Genomic DNA, 9,107 nt, shown 5'->3' on the forward strand with positions numbered 1-9,107 from the left:
GTAAAAAAGTCGAAAGAAATTCGAAATTTAACAGGCCGGCAACTGAAGGCCATGCATTGTCTGGGAAGCATCAGACAGATTGTGAGCCTGGATCACCCCCTCAGTGGGGAAACAGGGGAGGGTCCCGTCATCAAAAAGTATATAAACTGGGTTTTGGAACCAGCAGGGGCGCTCCTGCTCGTGGGACGCCCGCCACTGCGATCGCGAATAAATTCCTGCTTCGCTGAGCTCCTCGCCTGAGCCCAAGTTATTGGCTACGGAGTGTTTCTCACAATTTGGGGGCTCGTCCGGGAGCCAGTCGCCTACTGGGGAGCCCCACCGCCGCAGCAGCAGGAAGGCATGCCCCGCTGATTTCAGCGGTCCTGTGCATCGACGGCGGCGGTTCTGCGGAGAGCTGACAGAGGGCCCGAGACTGATGAAAGAGGCAGGATCCGTGAAGGAGTGGGGAAGGGAAGAAGGCAGGCACTCCGGCTTTGAGAATTGATCCGGTAACTCTGTGCACAGACCAAGGTAAGAAATAGGAAGTATTGCCTTGGGGGTCGGGTGAGACTCTGTGTGCCGTGTGATTGAGACGTACTTTTGTACGGAGCGAGTGTGGAGTCCTGATCCGCGGTTCCGCAGCTCCGCGAGGGGCGCGGCCGGAGACGGACGAAGCGTGAGATAAGGGAGAGAAAGGAAGAGTCTCGGGAAATGTGGTGTATGGTAAGCCCTTGCACGGGGAAGTGCTTGGCAATACACCAGGGAAATTTGGTGTGCGGTAGTCCTCGCACGGACGGGACGCCCGCCACTGCGATCGCGAATAAATTCCTGCTTCGCCGAGCTCCTCGCCTGAGCCCAAGTTATTGGCTACGGAGTGTTTCTCACACCCTCCCCCTCCCTCCCTCGCGCGCCCCCTCCCCTCACGGGAACGCGCGCCCCCCCCTCCCGCTGCCGCTCCCGTTCCTCGCCCCGCCCCGGTCCCGTCCCGGTCCCGCCGCCCTCCCGCTCCCGCCCTCAGGACCCGGCCGCCATAATGAACCCCGGCCCGGCCACCGTAAGCACGGGGCTAGGAGTCACCTCCAGAGCCTCCCCGCGCCGTGGCGCCGACCGCTGGTGTGCCGCAGCACCGCGCCGGGCGTGGGACGGCGCCCCGAGCCCACAGTGCTCGTCAGAAAAGCCCCGCACCGACAACCGATACCCCCGCACCGACAACCAACAGCCCCCACGCCGACAACCAACGCACAAGCAGTGTTTTAGGCCGGATTCGTGGCCCCGTTGGTCCGGGAGGCAGTCGTCACGCTAAATTCTACCCCACGGCAGGGGAACGATGCGCATCGTGACAGATCGCCGCCCCAGAAAATAAACACATAAATAAAGAATAATAACGATAACGGGACATGAATCGTGCCCTTAATAACAGACATTGGGCAGTGAAATCACCGACTTCTGCAACAATACGTGCTCAGGGAACTGACTAAAACCCCTCCTGCATCGGCCATGTAATAGCTAGGCAAACATCACATAATACTTCCCTCCCTCATGTACACCAAACCTATTAAGGCAACCATAGTAGTGTGATAACGTGATTTTTCTCCTCCAGATCAGCGTCAAAGGCAGCTACGCTAGGTTTGCTCATAAGTTCAAACGCTGCTTTATTTATTTATTTGAATGCCATTTTTCTTATTTAGAAGGATTTCCATAGGGTGACAGGCCTTTAATGACACTCACGACTCAGAAACATTTGCCGATGCAGTCAAACGGTGTCTATTAACGCGAGGCACTGAAGTTAATTGGTATTAGAAATGAGCCAAAACGAAAGGCAAGTATCTGCGTGTCCAGCAGAATGACAGCGATCATCACCATTTGATCAATCTTCCCCCCACTCTCTGTTGCAGCTAGGTACAACGAAAAGAGTTTATGAAATCATTACGGGACATTCTTGTAGAAAACTTCCTTAAGCTTGGAAGAAAAAAAAACATTTCAGCTAAGTAAAACAGAAAATAACTGGAAGAAGTGAAGTATGGCGGTGTTGGAAAAGTTGCTTCAAAGACTTGTTTAATTAAAAAGAAGGAAAAAAGCAAGTTCCTACTGCAATCCCATCTTTGTCAAACTGATGGCGGGCACCAGTACGATGTGTTCAGCTAACACAGGCTGGAAGTTGTAACTGCAGCTGTGAAGTTTACCCAGTAAAAAGACTCCGCAAAGCATTCTAGCAGTTCCGATGCAATCACTGCTTCCTGAATTTGTGACTCACGGTTAACACGGCAGTACAGGAAGAAGTCTGGCATTCACTGTGCTCTTACGGTAAAGAATCTGCCCTGCGCACACCATCCCAAGCCAGGTATGCGCTCCTAACAGGAAAGGACGATAGGCTGATAAGTCTCAGCAGAGGGAAAAAGACATCAGAGAACTACTTTATAACAGCAGCACGCGGGCTGCAACCAACGTTCTCTTCCTCTCATCATTTTCATTTCTGTGGACTCCAAGAGAATACACTCCCAACATTTTTCAGCTCTGGAGAACAAACAGCCCAACCAATCTCATTCACTGAACTACAAAACTGGTATTTTCGCTATCTAGTCCGGAAAAGGAGGCGCACGTCTCTAACGTACAGTGTAGAGACCTTGTTAATAGGCAAAGTCTGCATAAAATAGGTGGCCACAGCCTGATTTTCTGACGTTCAGGGCCTTGGGTCACACACCACCACAGCATCAGACTTAATGAAGTCACCAATCTATGTGGGCCTCTCGTTACACAGGTCACATGTTATGGACCAACCTCTCAAAGGCCAAAAACCAGCACTGATACTGCTGGGCCAACACATATCTGTAGCATCCCATTTCTGGGTGACAACACAATGAATGTTTCCACAAAGTACTCGATGCAACCTAACTACTGTGTTTGGTGATGCAAAGCAAGCCGTGTCAAAGCAGCGTAGCACCCAGGCACATTCCTGGAAGATGTTTTGCTGCTCACATTGAAGAAAATAGATAAAAAAATCCTGTGCAGTTTGCACTTCTGAGCTCAAGTACCACAGCTATGCACTGCAATTGAAGTGGCATCAAACCTTGTAAGGTTTTGAAGCTTCAGCACTGCCATCCAAATTCAAGGAGGCTGCATCTATTATCTTGAATTTGCCCCAGCTCAGTCCCCTGAAACAATTCCATAGACACGTACAAGCAACCCTTTTCACACCCAGATTCTTTGCTTCATCTATTCCACCTCTACCTTGTGTCATATTCTTATTAATCTGCCCCTCAAAAGACTCCCTGGCTCACACAAAGAAGCAACCCAACAAATCCCTGTTCCCAGCCACGTTGCTTTCATGCTTTGGGAAGAGTTAACTGCAACAGCTCTAACTGTGATGCCACCTCACCCCCTCCACCTATGTGAGGTTCTTTGCCTTCTGTCTCCTCCTACATGTACACCTGCACTAGAACCAGGAAGAATGTGCTTCCTACAATACTCCAAGAGCCTCTTCTGTTTCAGGATGTCATCATTTCAATTCAGGACTGAAAGTATTCCTAGCAAAAACCCAACAGCTAATAGCTAACAGAAGCAGTTGCTGGTGATCAGCTACAAGTAACCTGGAAGTACTGAGGAGTCACAAAAGAGAATTTGCATTACATTTAAGAACAGCATGCAGCTTAGGACCACTGCTTTCACTGACTACACTAAGCCATAAAAAAGAATTGGATTCTTACCTGCCATCACAGCAATTATGGTTTATGTTGCCCCCAAAACACACACGGCAGTACCAGAACTGTGTCAACTAGCTTTAACAGCTTCCCCAGCTATTAAGTACAGTAATTTCTGCTTCCTTTTTTTTCTTGGAGGAATATTCTTTTGTTTCCAGCCTCACTTACTTATTATACACACTGTTAATTAGCAACTATTTCTCCATACTCATAGGGTTATGGAGTCCCTATGACTGGAAAAGACTCTGTACCCTTCAAGATAAGAACAGCATAAAGGCAGCAACTCGCAAGACTGCTCTAGCTTAAAGCAAAGCTTTCCTCATTGCTCTCATCTCCTTTGACTTGAGTGCTGTCATCCTTCTACCAGAGCTTTAAAAACTTCATTACCACGAATGAAGGAAGACCAGAGCAATCAGAGAGGGTAGCAGAGGGTATAACTTAAGGAGCTGTTACTAGGATTTTTTTGTTGTTCCTGGTGGACTATTTTTCTCCTTGCCAGCAAGGAGGGAAAACCAGCAAGTTGTTTTCTCCAAGATTTTTTTTTTTTAGGTTTAAGAACACGGATTATGTTGTAGCAATTTCTTCGCTGTAAAGCGTCAGCTGAGAAGTCTAACAGTAAGAAGGGCAAGGGAAAACTGAATGCTGATGCAGAGAGTGCCAGCAGACATCATCCTCATTCCACGGGATGTTTGTAGCTATGGCAGTTGAAGTCTACACTTCCATATGCTTAACATACCCTATTTATAAGCCAATTTTAGCTGACCTAGCATGTATCAGTAGTACAGTTAGAGCCAGCAGCCTGCAGGAAAAAGTGGGCACAGGTGTTTCCATAGCAAGGCCTGTGAGTGTCTCCCATACATACTTCCAGTCTAAGCAAGCACATGAAAGGCTTGGCTTGTCGCTTACCTAAGGAACCAGGAAAACAAGGGGAAGCTAGATTTTGCTTGTGTCCTAATGCCCATATAAAAATAAAGACAGATGAAATACCCTTACTACCTTGTTAAATTCCATAAGCCGGAAGAGAACGTGCTGCACACAGGTACAAGTAAAATCTCTTGCTGGCAGGTTTGCAGAAACAAATTTTTTATTTACACAGGCAAGTCTATCTTTAGACCCCATTTACCTCTTTACATTTCTCGAATATTTACATGACTTCATGATGCTCCAAGAAGGGAGTGATGAACAAAAAGATTACAGAAACTGTCAAAAGCATAGCAAAAAAAACCCAACCTATCATTGTGCTTTAAAACTTATGAGCTAGAATAATGTAGAAGAAATGTAGTTTTAGCACTTTGGTCATAACGGTCATGCTCTAGAAGACGCTTAAATAGCAGAGGGGATTTCAGAAGTGACCGTATCCAGAGGTTGCCAGTGACAATTCATGAGTGAATCGTAGAGTTCTTCGCTTGTCTCCGTGAATTGTCTGTTCATTTCATCAACATCCAAGTAGAGCTGTGGATCTGAAAATAAAAGCCTGGTAAGTCCAAGTATCAAATCTGAGGCATGCGCACAAAAAAACTTCACGTGAAATGGCTAATAAAATGTATTTTAAGCTAAGTGTAATAAGCTATTAGATCTACTAATTTTAGTGAGGTATTTAGTCCTCTAAAATTTTGAGCCTCACAGCTCCAACTTTTGGGAATTTTTATATTAGAAGGCTGGGACTAGAACTGTCTTTCAAGATAAAGACAAAGACAATGTTTAAGATAGTAAAGATAACGTTTACGGATAATCAGCCATGAAACCCTCCCAAGAGTCATTTAATTCACTTCTACGGCAATACACGTTACATAGGATAGTTTCTAAACACTAACACAAAATGCCTCCACGTGAGGAACTTTGCAAACCTTCCAGGACACAAATATGTTTTGTACCGTATTTGTAAGTGCAAGCTGAATCCTCCTTTTGGAATCTGCAACATAAGCTTTTACCTCAGGGTGGAGAACAAAGCTTTTGCATATTACTGAGTTTCTAATATAAAATCTGTTTAGCGGAACCAATACAAAGAACAAAATTCTGTCTTAGACCATTTTCAAATGGGAATGAAGGCACAGGTACAAGAAACCTGCTGCGAAGCATTGACAGTGTCCCGTTTTACTTGATGCGGTCAGTGTATGCTGTATCAGCTTTAAAACCCCAGCTGATTGCAGATCAACCCCACAGAGGTTTGACCTCAGCTGAATTTTCAAGATGTTCTTCATCCAGTAGAGGTTGGCTTGTATTGTTAAAAGGCACAAGGATGGCTAAACTCAAGTGACAATGATAGAACCCTTATTACCGTCAGTAATTAGGTCATCACCGATTGCAGTCATAACTGAAGATTCCTGAAAGACAGAAAAGGCTAAGTTTAATCATAACTCATTTCAGAAAGCATCACAGATTCAAAGTGCTGCAGTCTCAACCCATTCCTTCTTCCTACAACTACAAGGATAGATGGCATTTTATCTACTTATTTTTAGAAGAAAGCCAATATTACAGTACAGGTTGGAAGGGACTTCCGGAGGTCACAACTAATACATTGACCACGATAAGACCACTTAAAACAACTGTTTAATTTGCTTTAAGCAAAGCAAATCAGAAGAACAGGAACAGAAGAAGCGTACGCAATTATGCTGTCAAAACCATTCTTTGGTATGCGTGAACAAATAATGGTGTATAAATCACTAATTCTATGGATTTACTATTTAAGCACTTAAATACAAACACCTCTGAATGGAATCTGCTCTTTTAACTTCACACTAAGCAGAAAGAATGTTTTCAACTTCGGATTCTTTTTGCTGATTCACACAAATCTGTACAACGTATTATCTGTGAAATATTTTCTTTACAGCAAGCGTGCACTATCTTTACCTCAAAAACAGCTGGAGCCATTAAAGAATCTCCTAAAGAGCAGTCTCCAACAGCTTGCATGCTGTCATAGGGAGCATAGGAGCTGTAGTTGTAGTCAGCGTAAGCATCGTAACTCCTCTGCGAGTGGTAGTTCTGGTAATCTTGGCAATAATCATTATAGTTGCATGACTGGTACCGCTGCAATTCTGCTTTCAGTCTGAAACATGAGAAGTTGCATACAGTCAGAGAACAAGAGACTGTAAACCCAGTTCTGAACTTAAACAATTTGTCAGCTTACATACTTCAAAGCTTAAAAGGAAGCTTTCCTAAACAGTCACCTAAGTGACAGCTTAAGTCACAGCTCAAAACCTCATTTCTATAGAAGCAAGCATCCTCACCTTTGCCAATACCAGAAGGAATTGTTCTCATGGATTAACTCCAGAGCCTTGACATGGTTACCTGTACACATCAAGTATTTTTAGCGTTGGCATAAGCAAGCTGCTGCTATGTCTCTGTGCTTTGCTAAAGATTGATTTAAGACCAGAGACATTTATCAAGCACAGCTGCTTTAAAGATGCAGTCTTAACCCTTCTATCTTTTGTTTGGTTAATTACTAGATCTTATTTCCAGAAAGAAGTGAATGGAGTCAGATTATCCATTTCAAAGAAGCATCTGACGCTGCCTGTCAGTTTGCCATGTCTACCTCCACCTGCTCAGTTTTTTTGTTTGTTTAAAGTCCATTAAACATTCAACAGCTGCCAACTATACCGCTCAGGTGAAGTCAGTCTTGCTTAACAACACAATCGCGATTCTCCAGCGTGACGCCTTATTATTAGTGGGAGAATTACAAAATACGCTGGTTCTTAAGAAGAAAGGGCCAGCTGATTAGCTTTCACTACTTTCCCTTTCAAGATTTTCTCAGGGGCAGCTTCAGACTAATGACAAGAACCAAGACAAGTGCTATCTGTACTAAAACTGAGGTACACTGCATAAAGAACATTCAGATAACCCAGCTGCATATTCAAAAAAATCCGCTGTTTAGACTTGTCTTCACTGATTCTGTACAGGCAGACCTCCTGTGTCTGCAGTGCCCAGTTTCTCTGACTTGAATTGGGGATGCAGAGAAGTGAGTTCTATGCTTTTGGGGAAGAATACAAGCTGAAGGCATTCTGAAATAGCTTCCAAACTCAGCAAACATGAGGGACAAACTAATCCAATGGCTGGGTATTTCAATGCTAAGAGAGCACGGTACTCAGCCATTCAGAAACGTATTACTGATGTGTATTTTAATACCTACATTTGTTTCAATACTGCAAAGCTACACAAGTTCTAATAAAGAGGTAATCCATTGTCTTGTTACTGTAGTAAACAAACAGAAGATACATCATCTTAGGTCTTCTGCTTCCAACTGCACTCTTCCTACATACAGTTGTGTAGGGAAGGAAAATCTGAAAATACTGTTGACGTTCTTCTGGATAGCCGAAGCAAGAAAACATGTTTGTGGCTTATTCTTGTTTTCAAAATAAAACAATATTAATTTAATCAAAAAATTTTGGCAAAGAAGTTTGGACAGTGCTCTCTTGGAGAAGAGCATTTCCATTCTAAAGCAGAAGGAGGCAACATTTGCAGAATTATGCTAGGTAAACAGAAACAGAAGTGTCATTTTTTACTATTTAACAGAACACACAAGCTAACCTCATGAACATACTGAAATTGTTTATATGAAGTCCTGTTTTGTCAGTATCCTGAATCAAAGTTCATCAAATTTGGTATCAATTCTTTAACCGTTCAGAGACCTGAATTGCCTTAAATAAGTGATAGAACTGAGCCGGTAGAGTAAGAAACCCTCTCAGGAAGTGCTAAGCTTTAAACTCCCCATTGCCCTAAGCTCATGAAAAGCAAAGAATAGCATTTTAAACCTGTTCTAGTAATAACGCCTTTGGCTTTCCCCCTGCGTTCCCATTTTTCCCCCCCACTTCTTTCCTGTCAACCCACTATAAAACTAGTTATGTGCTTCTCTCAAACTAGAGGGAAAGCTCTAAGAACAAGAACTCCCTAGCATATAAAACCACTTGTTGTCCCTTCTACCTTATGCAGGCCCAAACCTGAAAATATTTACCAATGCATTCAGCTTTGCTGCTGTTGAGAAACAAGGCTGGTTACAATGGCAGCTAAGCCCAAGTTGCGCTGTCTGGCTAGACTTAACAGTTGGATTCCCCCAGCCATCCTGAAGCAGGTTGATGAATCCAGGGAGTCAAAACATAGGACTTCTGCATTTCTGGTTTTGTAGACTGCATCCTGTGTGCAGCCACTACAGCAAGGGCCACAGACTTTCCAAAGGCAGAGCTACAAGAATCTGATTATTTAGAATAACTGTATCAATGCACAACTCCTTGGTTACCTTTTAGAAATTCCTATGCTCAGCCGGATTCCTTTTCCCCCCAGACCTGGTGCGTTCTGGCAGTCTTGCAGTGCCCTCATCTGATCACCTTGCTCACCAAATCTGACATAGGCATACCCTCTACTATTTTCAAAAGGGAGAAAACCAATTCTAGTATGCATAACAGTTACAAAGCTAACGAATTCAGTTTCTGTCTTCTA

The 9,107-nt window shown here is 44.0% G+C and overlaps 1 long non-coding RNA gene across 1 annotated transcript; it reads right to left on the reverse strand.

Moving 5' to 3' along the window:
• Positions 1-5,013: 5,013 nt before the first annotated feature.
• LOC310880679 lies at positions 5,014-6,719 on the reverse strand. Its single transcript, XR_014571850.1, has 3 exons — positions 6,528-6,719; positions 5,956-6,001; positions 5,014-5,137 (listed from the first exon to the last, which is right to left on the reverse strand). It is a non-coding gene; the product is annotated as an uncharacterized lncRNA (long non-coding RNA).
• Between the last annotated feature and the right edge of the window lie 2,388 nt (positions 6,720-9,107).

The sequence above is a fragment of the Anser anser genome (genome assembly GCF_964211835.1).
Source record: "Anser anser genome assembly, chromosome: 13".
Classification (NCBI taxonomy): domain Eukaryota; kingdom Metazoa; phylum Chordata; class Aves; order Anseriformes; family Anatidae; genus Anser; species Anser anser.